Below are 14,573 nucleotides of genomic sequence, written 5' to 3'. Positions count from 1 at the left end.
TGTAAATATTTAAATATACCTAAATAAACCTCTCATGATTTGCAACGCACAGACTTGACATTTTTAATATATGTAGTAATAATAATCAGACCTCATGAGGGCCAGACAGACATGCAAAGGGCCGCATGTGGCCCCCGGGCCGCAGTTTGCCCAGGTCTGCTCTATATAAAGGGAGTCAAGCATTAAGTTTATAAAAATGACTATTTGCATAACTTCAATTCAATTTCAATTTTCAATTTATGTTTGGAGGAAACCATTCCTACACTGTAAAAAAATTCTGTTGTTTTTATGGGAAAATTCTGGCAGCTGTGGTTACCAGGGGAATTCTGTAAAAATTACAGTGAATATGTAAACGGTTTTACATAAAATATGTCGATTTTACAATTTAAACCTGTAACTTACAACAACAACAACAACAAAACATTTTAAAACTATAATTTTAATGGTGCTCTCCTGTTTAATTAGCATGGCCATGCTGTTATTAAAACAATTTTTTTTCTGTAATATTAACACTTGTAGTAAGTCCCTCCAGCTGCTCCCTTATACCATCCTGTTGAATGGAATGTTCCAGCTTTCACCTCATGAAATATTCATATCATTGAACTCATAAACATTCATTATTTGTATACTATCTGATTCATTAATAATTATTTCAAAGCAAAGTGAACCCGTTCTTTATTTTTGCATGTTAATAAATACAATGCAAATATATGGAACAGATAAGCTAGTAATTGTCTATTTAGAATATAAAAAAGGGTCACCTTATGTCATGGGTGCAATTTGGTGGGGGATAGGGGGGACATGTCCCCCCCACCTTTTCAACCGGGGGGACAGAATATGGTATGTCCCCCCCCCACCTTCTGACATATATGTGTGTACTTGAAACATGCTATGCCTGTCTTATGTGCAAAACCATGTCAGTCTTATGTGCAAAACCATGTCAGAATAGTATCTTTGTTTCTGCAAGTTTGTATTTTTAGCAGCATTGACTTGTTTACAACACCTGTTTCTTGTTTGTCACATTCGGAATTTTCTGGGACTGCATTTGCCCAGATTTGAAACCAAAAATAGTTGCCTCTAGGGACTAGTGTCTACACATAAGTATCAACGGACCATATGCTAATTTACTAAATTCTGAAAGTTAGAAAAGGAAATCAGAAAATCTATCTGGGACCTCAGAAAGCCCATCTGCAATTATTGCTTGATCTCCAAAATCAGTCTATGCAGCGAAATTATGTTCAGTATGAGTGTTGTCATTAGTGCCACTTCAAAAATTAAATTCATGATAAGTAATTTATCCTAAACTTATGATCTGTTGTTTTTTAAAACTTATGCAAAAACAAATCTTAAGAAAAAAAATACAGTATGCGATAGTTAATAATTAATAAGAGCCTGTTCTTTCATATTCATGAATACATTTTACCACATTGCAGTTGTTTTTTAATGAAAACTCAACCTATCATTCATTTTGAGTTCTACACATGTGGTGATACCTTATTTACACCAGGATGTTAATAAAATCAATGCTGGCTATTCTCAGAATAAAGTACTTATATCCACAGTTTCAAATTGCATAAGTCAAATGGTGTCCACTTTATGGTCTTCTCAAAACATTAAAATTACTGTTCTGGATGCTCAGAATGCATCTGAGCTTATCTAGAAGCCATTGGCTTCTGGGGGCCTAGAGCGGCCCCCAGACCCCCGGCCTATGAGCTTCAGCCCTGCGGGTCTCGCACTTTGTCCCCCCCAATTTCTAGTTCTAAATTGCACCCTTGACACCACCTCTTTGTTTCAAACCCTTAGTTTACAGTATTTTACTGTATTTGTGAAAATGATCTGTAAAGTCTAAGACAATAGTAAAATTCAAATTAACAGAAAAAAACATTATTTTTACAGTGTCATGTAATTTTAACTGTAATGTACAGTTTTTGATATTATGATTTTTCTGTTTAAACTACAATCATTTGTAAATTCTACAATGGTACATGATTATTTTAACATATTTGAACTGTTAGATTCACAGTTCAGTTGCGTTTTACATTTTACAAATGATTGCTGTCAATTAAACAATATTTCACAGTTTTTCTTTTCACAGTTTTTTTAGGTTGTGATTTTACAGAATTTCCCTGTTAATTTCATAGACTTTTTTACAGTGTACAGTGAAGCATGGTGGTGGCAGCATCATGCTGTGCGGATAGTTTTCAGCAGCAGCAACTGGGAGACTAGTCAGGATTGAGGGAAAGATGAATGCAGCAATGTACAGAGACATTCTGGATGAAAACCTGCTTCAGAGCGCTCTTGACCTCAGACAGGGGTGATGGTTCATGTCTCAGCAGGACAATGACCCTAAGCACACAGCCAAGCTATCAAAAGAGTGGCTTCAGGACAACTCTGCAAATGTTCTTGAGTGGCCCAGTCGAAGCACAGACCTGAATCCAATGGAACATCTCTGGAGAGATTTGAAAATAGCTGTGCACTGATGCTCACCGACCTGATGCAGGTTGAGAGGTTCTGCAATGGGGAATGGGTGAAAAGTGCCCACAGATAGGTGCACCAAGCTTGTGGCATCATATTCAAGAAGACTTGAGCTGTAATTGCTGCCAAAGGTGCATCAACAAAGTATTGAGCAAAGGGTGTGGATACATATGTACATATCATTTCTTCTTCTTCTTTTTTTAATTTTTAATAAATTTCCAAAAATTCCAAAAACTGTTTTTCATGTTGTCATTATGGGGTGTTGTGAGTAGAATGTTGAAGTAAAAAATGAATTTACACCATTTTGGAATAAGGCTGTAACATACAAAATGTGGAAAAAGTGCAGCGCTGTGAATACTTTCCGGATGCACAGTACATCAGACCTGTTTCTGGTGGGTGTTGGACTCCGCCAGGGCTGCCCCTTGTCACTAGTTCTTTTGTGATATTAATAGATGGGATTTCGAGGGGCAGTCAGGGACTGGTTTGGTTACCTCAGAGTTGCATTTCTGCTTTTTGCAGATGTTGTGGTTCTGTTGGTTTCATGAGGCAGTGACCTCCAATGTGCACTGAGCAGATCTGAGGCAGAGTGTGAAACAACTGGAGCAGCACAGTAGCTTAGTGATTAGCCCTGTTGTCTCACAGCGAGAAGGTCATGGGATCGATTGCCACCTGTGACCTTTCTCTGTGGAGTTTGCATGTTCTCCCCGTGTTTGCGTGAGTTCCCTTCAGGTGCTCCTGCTTCCTTCTACATTCAAAGACATGCGGGTTAGGTGGATTGGAATCTTTAATTTGTCCATAGGTGTGCGTGCAGATGTGAAAGTGTTTGTTTGTCAAGATGTGGCCCTGCGACAGACTGGCGTCGTATCCAGGGTGTACCATGCCTCGCGCCCTCTGACTGCTGGAATAGGCTCCATTCATCCACCCCGCCACCCCGTGACTCTTAATTGGAGGAAGCGGTTGAAGATGAGTCAATATGTGAAATGATTGGGATGAGAATCAGTACCTCCAAATTGGAGCGTGACATCAATAGACCAACTGGGGCGGTGTCTGAAATCTTTCAGCTGCTTTACCAGAGTGTTGTGGCGCTCCTATTCTCACCCATGGTCATGAACTTTGGGTAATGACTGACAGAATAAAGTTGCGGATACAAGCTGCAGAAATGAGATTCCTCCATCAGGTATCTGGGCTTACACTCCTGGACAGGGTGAGAAGATTGACTATCCGGGAGGGATTTAGAGTAGAGCCGTTGCTTCTTCACATCGAAGGAGCCAGCTGAGGTGGCTCAGGCATCTGATGAGGATATCTCCTGGTGTTCTCCCTAGGGAAGTCTTCCAGGCATGGCCAACTGGAAGGAGGCCCCAGGGAACACCCGGTGTCAGGGACTCAGCATTCTCCTAGACTAAACACTCCCGTATGCTAGTCTGGCTTTCACTGCACATGCATCATGTTGGAGCATTAGCAGCGATTAACAGATTATCGGCTCGTTTCTGCTTAAAACTAACATTAGAATGATTTAAGAGGTTTTACTTTGTCATCTGATGGTTAATAATCACATTATTCCCTTTGATCGGTAGAGAATCAGACTCAGAGAGTCAGTCTCAGATGTGCTGGTGTCGCACTCTGATTGGCCCCCCATCTTTTATTGTGAATTATTGTTGAACTTATGTGGAAATGACTGTTGTACAAAAGCTTTAGAGATCTGTCGCTGAGATAGATGATGACTGGAGTGCAGTTTTAAGGAGAAACGAGGCGATAATCGGTGAGTCGTTGCTGACGCTCTGAAATGACACATGCGCAGTGAAGGCAGGGGGAGTGATCAGAAGGGGGAGTGCTGAGCTCCTCACACTGGGACCCACTGGAGGGATTATATTTCCCAGCTGGCTTGGAGAAGCAACAGGATCACCTGGGAAGAGTTACAGGACTTGGTTGGGCATAGGAAAGTTTGGGCTGAGATGCTTGGTCTGCTTTCAACATGACACAGATCCAGATAAGTGGTACAAAATAAATGAATGAATGAAATGTATATTAATGTCAACAATGCTATTTTCTTTTTCTGGTTTACCGCAGTCTAGCATTAGGGCTCTCCAACTGGTTCAAAATGCTGCAGCTGGACTTTTGACATGAAGCAGAAAGTTCGACCACATTACATCCATTTTGGCATCCCTTCACTGGCTTCCTGTCCCAGTGAGATCAGATAAGGTTCTGCTACTAGTCTATAAAATTGTTCATGGACTGGCACCTCCCTACCTAGCTGACCTAATTAAACCTTACGTACCGGCTTGGGCTTTGTGCTCTCAGGGTGCAGGACTACTTTGTGTCCCTAGGGTGAATAAGAAGAAGGGTGAATAAGAAAAAGAAATGAAAACTGAACACATGCAGGGAGCTTTGATGGACTTTATTGAGTAAGGGTGTTTTTATTTTTTAAACTACACATGACGTCATATTACGAGTTCTGTGTGATGTCATCATGAAGTCACCAATACCAATCAAGCACATGTACTGAACAATATGAGTTTTTTCTTTTTTTTTAAATTAAATCTCTGTCCACATTAGTAGTGGAGATTTTATGGTAAATTGGCTATGTGTTAGTGGATTTTTGACAAGCTGTTCCAAAAATGTAATCATCTGGAGATAAAAACCCAAGTAACAGTCCCACCAAAATTGGTCAAAATCCGTCTAGCCATTTTTTTATTTCTCTCTCTCTCTCTCTCTCTCTCTCTCTCTCTCTCTCTCTCTCTCTCTCACACACACACACACACACACACACACACACACACACACACACACACACACACACACACACACACACACACACACACACACACGTGTGATTACATAAATACACTCAACAAAAATATAAACGCAACACTTTTGGTTTTGCTCCCATTTTGTATGAGATGAACTCAAAGATCTAAAACTTTTTCCACATACACAATATCACCATTTCCCTCAAATATTGTTCACAAACCAGTCTAAATCTGTGATAGTGAGCACTTCTCCTTTGCTGAAATAATCCCTCCCACCTCACAGGTGTGCCATACCAAGATGCTGATTAGACACCATGATTAGTGCACAGGTGTGCCTTAGACTGCCCACAATAAAAGGCCACTCTGAAAGGTGCAGTTTTATCACACAGCACAATGCCACAGATGTCGTAAGATTTGAGGGAGCGTGCAATTGGCATGCTGACAGCAGGAATGTCAACCAGAGCTGTTGCTCGTGTATTGAATGTTCATGTCTCTACCATAAGCCGTCTCCAAAGGCGTTTCAGAGAATTTGGCAGTACATCCAACCAGCCTCACAACCACAGACCACGTGTAACCACACCAGCCCAGGACCTCCACATCCAGCATGTTCACCTCCAAGATTGTCTGAGACCAGCCACTCGGACAGCTGCTGGAACAATCGGTTTGCATAACCAAAGAATTTCTGCACAAACTGTCAGAAACCGTCTCAGGGAAGCTCATCTGCATGCTCGTCGTCCTCATCGGGGTCTCGACCTGACTCCAGTTCGTCGTCGTAACTGACTTGAGTGGGCAAATGCTCACATTCGCTGGCGTTTGGCACGTTGGAGAGGTGTTCTCTTCACAGATGAATCCCGGTTCACACTGTCCAGGGCAGATGGCAGACAGCGTGTGTGGCGTCGTGTGGGTGAACGGTTTTCTGATGTCAATGTTATGGATCGAGTGGCCCATGGTGGCGGTGGGGTTATGGTATGGGCAGGCGTCTGTTATGGACGAAGAACACAGGTGCATTTTATTGATGGCATTTTGAATGTACAGAGATACCGTGACGAGATCCTGAGGCCCATTGTTGTGCCATACATCCAAGAACATCACCTCATGTTGCAGCAGGATAATGCACGGCCCCATGTTGCAAGGATCTGTACACAATTCTTGGAAGCTGAAAATGTCCCAGTTCTTGCATGGCCGGCATACTCACCGGACATGTCACCCATTGAGCATGTTTGGGATGCTCTGGACCGGCGTATACGACAGCGTGTACCAGTTCCTGCCAATATCCAGCAACTTCGCACAGCCATTGAAGGGGAGTGGACCAACATTCCACAGGTCACAATTGACAACCTGATCAACTCTATGCAAAGGAGATGTGTTGCACTGCATGAGGCAAATGGTGGTCACACCAGATACTGACTGGTATTCCCCCCCAATAAAACAAAACTGCACCTTTCAGAGTGGCCTTTTATTGTGGGCAGTCTAAGGCACACCTGTGCACTAATCATGGTGTCTAATCAGCATCTTGGTATGGCACACCTGTGAGGTGGGATGGATTATCTCAACAAAGGAGAAGTGCTCACTATCACAGATTTAGACTGGTTTGTGAACAATATTTGAAGGAAATGGTGATATTGTGTATGTGGAAAAAGTTTTAGATCTTTGAGTTCATCTCATACAAAATGGGAGCAAAACCAAAAGTGTTGCGTTTATATTTTTGTTGAGTATATATAAATCTAACTTTTCTTCCTATTTTCTGCTTATTTAAACCGACACCAAGTTCAAAATGGCTGCGGTCAGGATACATTCCATTTGTGTATGTTTTTAAAAATATATTTTAAATGGTTTTCTCGTTATGTGTTGTATGTGTGGCTTTTCAAACTTATTCAGGAATTTGTTGTAATTTTTTTTTAACTTTTAATTTATACATTACTTTTTAATTTTTGTTTAATTTTAAATTCACCACTAGGTGGCACTGTAGGACAGACAGCGGTGGTCTTTTGCTCCTGTGTGAAATGAAACATGGAAAATCACTAACTCCACATGCAGCTTACTTCACTGACAGACGTGACCAACTTGAGCACCCTGCGCCTTCTGAGGTGACACACGAGTCCACTGCACTGCTGGAACAAACTTATCCCAAAATGGCTGCTGTTTCCCCAGCAACCGCACCGAAAATACGGTCCAACTGAGTTCAAAAACACTTGCCACACGTTCATTTCTGGCTGGTGAATTCAAAATGTGTTAGTGTCATGAAAATGCAGATTCAAAATAAATGCAAGGTGCGAATGGTGAATATTATTATTATTAATATTATTATTATTATCACACTCTAATTGACAGAAAAATCTGTTCAAAATTGTTTGTATATGACTGAAATTCATTATTCTTGCTAACAACTCACATAAGGAATCCTATGTGGAGGTGAAGGATTTTAATGACGCTTAAAACAGCTATTACAGTTCAATTTATTCGGATTAGACACAACAGAGTCAGTATGAGGCTGCAAAATTCTTCCAGTAACTGTATAAACACTGCTTTGTCCACTTTGAAATTTTGGATTCTGATTCTGAAGTCCAGTAAACTTTTGATCATCAGCCATGATGGCTTCTTTTCACATTATAACTTGCAGTTAATATTTTATATTAAACTGGTGCACCGCGCTCATAGAGTGCAAGCTTTTGCCAATGGTAGTTTCCAATTCCACAAAATGTTACCTTGTAAAAAACTTATAAGGTCAAAGACCTGTTAGAAGTGGCTTTTCACAAGAGAAATTAGATATTAGTATATTAGAAATTAGTATATATTTCATTCATGTACTTGAATAAAGCTTTTTCCTCCCCAACTTTTCCAGTTTATGAATTCTTTTTTCAGATAATTTCACAGAACATTGGTTATCTCTGCTATGTACAATTTGTCATTGCTTTTTGGCCTTTGGTCTTCGAGTGATAACTGGAAGATAGACAAACAGGCATAAAATTGGAACCTCCATCCAATTTTGGTGGTGTAAGTAAATCAATCACAGAAAAATGAGAGTGATTGAGGCACTTTTGATTGGGATATAATGTAAAATCCAAATGGGCTTTTAAATATTAAATTCAAATATCCACAAAATCCACAATCTGGATCAGATCTGGACCAAACTTTGTCAGGTGATAGTGAGTGCCAGTCTGCACCTCACTTTCAAATATGATAGTGATTTGCTCATATTTGATTAAGATATAATGTAAATATACATTAAAGGGGTGTTTCAATGTTAAATTTAAATGGCCACATCTGTAATCTGGATTAGATCTGGATCAAACTTTGTCAGACAGTAAAGGATGCCATTCTACATAAAGCTCTCAAATATGAACGAAAGTTTATCTTTTTTGACATATTTATGAAGTTTTGAAAATTTGTTCAGTGTTAAAGACAGGGATTTTTTTTCAATTTTCCAAGATTTTTAATCAGTTCTTGCCTATCAGGATATGAATCTTCAGTATAAATTTCATAAGTGTTGGTTCCATGGCTGTTCACAAACAGACAAACAAACAAACAACTGCGAAAACATAATCTCCCCCAATTTCATTGGCGGAGGTAATAGAAAGTTGGCACAGTGGTACATGTCTGGGCTTCTTCAGACAGCCACATGCACAACAGGCCTTTTGTTTGCATGTGATTTGTGAAGCCTTGCTGCTTATCACAGAGTTGTGGAGTCCAGAAAGGTCACTGTTGCTTGTGCATTAAAAAAGGCACAATTAAGTTGTGCAGTGAAAGGTGCAAGTTGCAAGTTAGCAATGAATTTATTGAAACAAATGTAGAAAATTCTTGTTTTCAAACCCATAATGCAATGCACAGTCACTAGAAAACGACTCACAGATTATTGTTCTTGATATAACAGCCTAATTGGATAAATCACTCTACATTTCACTCTGCATTTACACAGAAGTGAGGTTAAAACACTCAGCTGAGGACTGGCGCTTGGAGTCACTATTAGTGTCTCTAAAACCTTGCTAATTTGAAGTCTTTGACAGATTGCCAGTTGAAGACTTCTGAAGCTAAATGGACCTAAAGGGAATTTTCAAATGAGGTGTGAGGAATCGTATTGCTGCATTTTCTATGAAAATGTGCTGCAGATGAGGGGGAAAAAAGAACGATTTTACAGAATCCACTCCAAGTTTTTCTTTTCAACAACTCACCAACAAAGCACACATAAAAGACCACAGTTAAACTAAGAAATATAATTTATTGCATAAAATTATATTTAGTTACAGGTAAGAAGGCTAGAGGTTTATTTACAATTAGTACTATACAGAGATAAAATAACATAACTCGGTCTATTTAGTTTTTTTTTTTTTTTTAATAAAAATGTTGAACAAAGGCAAAAAAAAAAAAAAAAAAAAAGAATAAAGAAAAGGTTTCTTTTTGAAGGGGAAGAGGTGGAATCCAGTCCAGCTCTAGGACAAATGTTCCAGAAACACAAGATAATTCAGAAATCTAGATAAACAAACACTGTAGTCCACATCGAAGTGGGCTCTGTAATAAGAGAATATAGTCTTGCATGGGATCCAAAGTCCTGCATGGGATCCTGCAGGGATTTAAAGTCCAGCACGTGATCCTACAGGGATTAAAGTTGAGTATGGGATCCTGCAGGGATTTTAAAGTCCTTCATGGGATACAAAGTCCGGCATGGGATTCTGCAGAGAGCCAAAGTTCTGCAAGGGGGGGGTCCTACAGGGATCTGAAGTCTTGCACGGGACCCTGCAGGGATCTAAAGCACAGCACAGGTTGTTCTCAGATGTTTTATGGTGGGCAAGAACCTGCAGGGCCTGTGTACATAATTACAGTCACAATGTCTGCTGCAGGCCGCACCGTATACTCTGTTTTATGGCCCCACACATGCTTTTTTTTCTGCTTCTTCCCAGTAAGCAGTGTTTCTCATCAGTTGCAATTCTTCAGATCCAGATGGAGAATTTCCACACACACTGAAAACCCTGTGAAAGTCCTGATCTGAAAAAATAGAATTACTTTGCCAAGAGGACAAAATAAGTCAAATGCTTCGCTTTTCTTTTGCACTTGCATAGCACTTGCGAAGAAAAAGGCCAGATCTCGAGCGTGCTCACGTGCTGTGTGTGCACGCCCCACCTGCCCACACGCGCACCTGTGCATGATTCGAGTTCATTTGCACAAAGCAGTGGACACAATCAGAAGAGGGATACTGCCTGTGTTTTGGTTTTGTGGTTTCAAAGATATGAGTACTTTTTTGTTTTGTTTTGTTTGTTTTTTTTTGCCTGATGGAAGAGTAAAAAAAAACCCACAGAACTAAAATAATGACAACACTCTACATGACAGTAATTGATGGGACAAAACTGGTAACAACTCAAGAACCCTGACCAAAAAGCAGGCGGTAAAAGGTTAACAAAATGTCATAAATTGACAGAGAGAAAAGACAGCAGCAGAATGCTCGATGAACACATTAATAAGGTGTATGGAGAGAAAATTAAAGAAAATGTAATCAGCTCCGAGGTAAAATTTATACTTTCTATTAAGTGAAACTGCCCTCAATTACAGCGAAGCAAAACGCTAAGAAATACATCTTACCCCAACAATTACCACCTCTAATCATGTTTTACCGATTTATTTACATACGAAGTAGACACACAATTCTTAAAAATAAGCAATGTATATGATTTTGTTAATCACTCTAACAGAAGCCTAAATAAGCACAAATGATAAAACATGTTGAGCATGATCAGAACAGCAACAGCAAGGAATAATAATAATAATAATAAAAAAAATCCAATCACAAATATGGATAATAACGTAAAAGCGTTCCCCAAAGGAAACTTTTAAGGGATGACCAGAAAGCGACGTTGCAGTTTGTCAGAGGGAGTGCAGCAGAATGATAGAAGAACGTGAGGAGTGATGAAAGACCACCCCCTGTGAGTTGAATGATTTGCCAAAAGCTTTGAGGCATTTGTTGGTACAATATAAAGAAATCTAGTTATCCGCCAATTCTGAAACAAACTTCAAAATGGATCATCCTATCGCATAAAGAGGCAGCTTGTCCTCTAGCCTGAAGCCGTACGCTCCGACGCTCAAACCCCAAACCACGAGGGTTCCTTCTGAGTGTAATTTGTTGGACAAGCTACTGGACAAGGAATCCCAATCCGGTTTCAGTCTGTCATTAATGATCGGTTTGTCTGCAGCCTGAGGAGCTTTTCAGACAGGTTTGGTGCTGCCTGTCACTCAACGCACGCACACGATGACGATGTAGAGTTACAGGAATCGTGCATTTGCTTGAAACAAAAGTAGCTGCCGTGAAGTGAGGTGGTGTTTTAATCATGCATGTTCATGCTGCTACTGAAATATTGTTTTTGCATTTGTCTTTTTGTATTAGCTACGTGCTTAATGAACTGAATACAAGGAATTTAGGTTTGTCCCAAATTTGTTGTTCTATATGTACAATTTTTTATGCATTTGTACCCTGAAATTGGTGTCACATCTTGCAGAGGTGCAACTTTCTTTTAGAGTATTCGAGCTAAACTGAATTAGCAGTTTCATAGGATGGCCACCAGGGACTGGTGTAAGGTGGGTTATGATGCTACAGCAGCTGATCGGGGGCCAGTGATGGCATGATGAGTTAATACAGTATGTGTGATCGAACCAAAATGTTCTGAGGGACTAATGACTTGTGCCGGGCTGTGCATATTCATGGCAAGGTATTCCAATAGTTCCATCATGGAGGGGCAAAAATTATCTTGCTTGCTCCCTGCTTTGTCCAATCAACATTCTCCATCTGTTGTCATGACAACTAGCACCTCACTCTTGCCCATCTCTTCCAGTGCGGTCGCCAAAGAGACCAGGTCTGCATCACCTTGGTGACAAGCTTCCCATAAGTCCAATAGAAACCTGTGGGGCTTGGGTTTCGTCGCAAAATAGTTCAAGTACCTGAAACAAGACAGGACAAGTGGTAAGAAGAAAAGAATGTACTAATGAAGCACACCACTGAAGTCAGTGGTTACAAACATTTCCATTGTCCTTGCTTGTTGATTGAAACCTATGGCTTGATTTACTAAAGGTTTGCATGTGTAACAATGTGCACAAACACCATTGCACTCACAAATACACTTGCATGCTTACAAACAGTGCGCAATGAGGACAGTGTTCAATTGTGAAATTTTCAAATCCCAAAAATTAGTGTGTATTGTTCATGAGATATATAATTAGGGCTTTATCCAACTGAGTGCACAAAACTGTGGAGAGGAAACAGGCAAATAGATGATGTTTGCACACACAACATGATTTCTTAAAGTTAAAAAGAAATTTAGTAGATCCTAATATTTCTCTATTTTGCAAGTCTGAAACTTTGCCTTTTACTGATTGCACTGCTGTTTCAGCACAGAGGCTGCACAGAATTAAAAAAAATATTCATTGTAATCTTTGGGTATAATTAACTTTATTTGTGCTTGTTTCGTTAATATTAAATGTTTCTATCTGTAAAAGGTAGACCAAAAACAGACGTATATATCAGTCTGTGTGGGACATCAAAGTTGTGCACAAATGACGGACAGTGCTTGAACATGCGCTGGCTATTACGTCAAACAAAAAAAAAAAAAAAAAAAAAAAAAAAAACCAAACAAAAAAAGCAAACATATAAAACAATCTCCTGCACTGAAAAAAATGTGGAGTGATATTTACTTGAAAAAACCTAGGAAACTTTTTTCACTTAGAAATTTCAAGTACTTTTGACAAGGGTAATTCTTAAGTAAATTTTACTTGCATTAATTGTTTTTCCAATAGACTAACTCTAGTAACATTTACTAGCATAATCAATTCAACATTTTCATTGAATTTTACTCTCTCTTTATTAGTAAAAAAGCAAACCCTTTGGCTGCTCTCACTTGTTTTCACTTCAGCAGACCCAAGACCTGCCCAAGGGACTTACTTACTCAGGTAGGGGTGGTGACCAAGTGGTAGTATGCTTATTTTCAGTGCGGAAGATTCCCGGTTCAACCCCACTCCCGCCACATTCTCCATGTAATGTGTAATTGCGTCAGGAAGTGTAAAATGTTGTGCCAAATCGACATTGCAGATCCGCTGTGCTGACTCTGAGTGAAAGGCAAGGGAGCAGCTGAAGGGTTTTACTTTTTTAAATAAAAATTATAGTAAAATTCAATGAAAATAATGAATCGATGATTGCTAATAAATGGTACTTGAGCTATTCTTTTAGAAAAACTAATATATGCAAGTCAGATTTACTTAAGAATTCCCCTTGTAACATTTATTGGAATTTCTAAGTGAAAAAATCAGAATTTTTCCAGTGTACGAGGTCTGTTAGAAAAGTATCTGACCTTTATTTTTTTCAAAAACCATGTGAATTTGAATCACGTGTGATTGCATCAGCCAAGCTTGAACCTTCGTGCGCATGTGTGAGTTTTTTCACACCTGTCGGTTGCGTCATTTGCCTGTGAGCAGGCTTTGTGTGAGCAGTGGTCCACCACTCTTGTCGTTTTTTATTGCGAATAAATGTCTGAACAATTTGAGCTTTGCTGCATCAATTTTTTTCCAGAAACTGGAGAGACTTCCAGGTGGACACCGTTCGGAAAATTAATATGGCTTTCCAGGGACGATTTTCCGTCCTGTGAGACCAACACGGAATGGTGGTTTGTCCCGCACCATGAACGGCATGGTGGCGCAATCCTCCGCTTTCTTTCCATGAAAAAAAACTCCTGTAACAGTGGAAGTGCTGAAAAACTGCTGATGTCCACGTCTCCTGCCTTTTTGTGAAAGTCGTCCCGGATCAACAAAGCCTTCACGTTAGAAATTATCTGGTTGTTTCAGCGAGGTGTGAGCCTGTCGATCGGCGCTCGGAGCGCGGCGCGCTCTCAGATGCTGTGGGCCATCCTTAAAGCGGCAGTAACACTCCTTAATCTGTGTAATCCCCACAAAATCGTCCCTGAAAGCCATATTAATTTTCCGAACGGTGTCCACCTGGAGGTCTCTCACAGTTTCTGGAAAAAATTTGATGCAACAAAGCTCCAAATCGTTCAGACATTTATTCGCAATAAAAAACGACAGGGGTGGACCCACTGCTCACACAAGCCTGCTCACAGGCGAATGACGCAACCGACAGGCGTGAAAAAACTCATGCATGCGCACGAAGGTTTAAGTTTGGCTGATGCAATCACACGTGATTCAAATCCATATAGTTTTTGAAAAAAATAAAAAGGTCGGATACTTTTTCTAACAGACCTGTATTTCAGATATTTAATTCTTGTTTTATCTATGGACTTTCACAAACTGGTGAATAATTACAATGCACTCTGCCTGTGGAACGCACAGAGAACTGTGCACACAGTTGTTTTATGAAACGTGAGA

This window comes from Thalassophryne amazonica, chromosome 13, assembly GCF_902500255.1.
Source record: "Thalassophryne amazonica chromosome 13, fThaAma1.1, whole genome shotgun sequence".
Classification (NCBI taxonomy): Eukaryota; Metazoa; Chordata; class Actinopteri; order Batrachoidiformes; family Batrachoididae; genus Thalassophryne; species Thalassophryne amazonica.
This window is presented reverse-complemented; position numbering follows the sequence as displayed.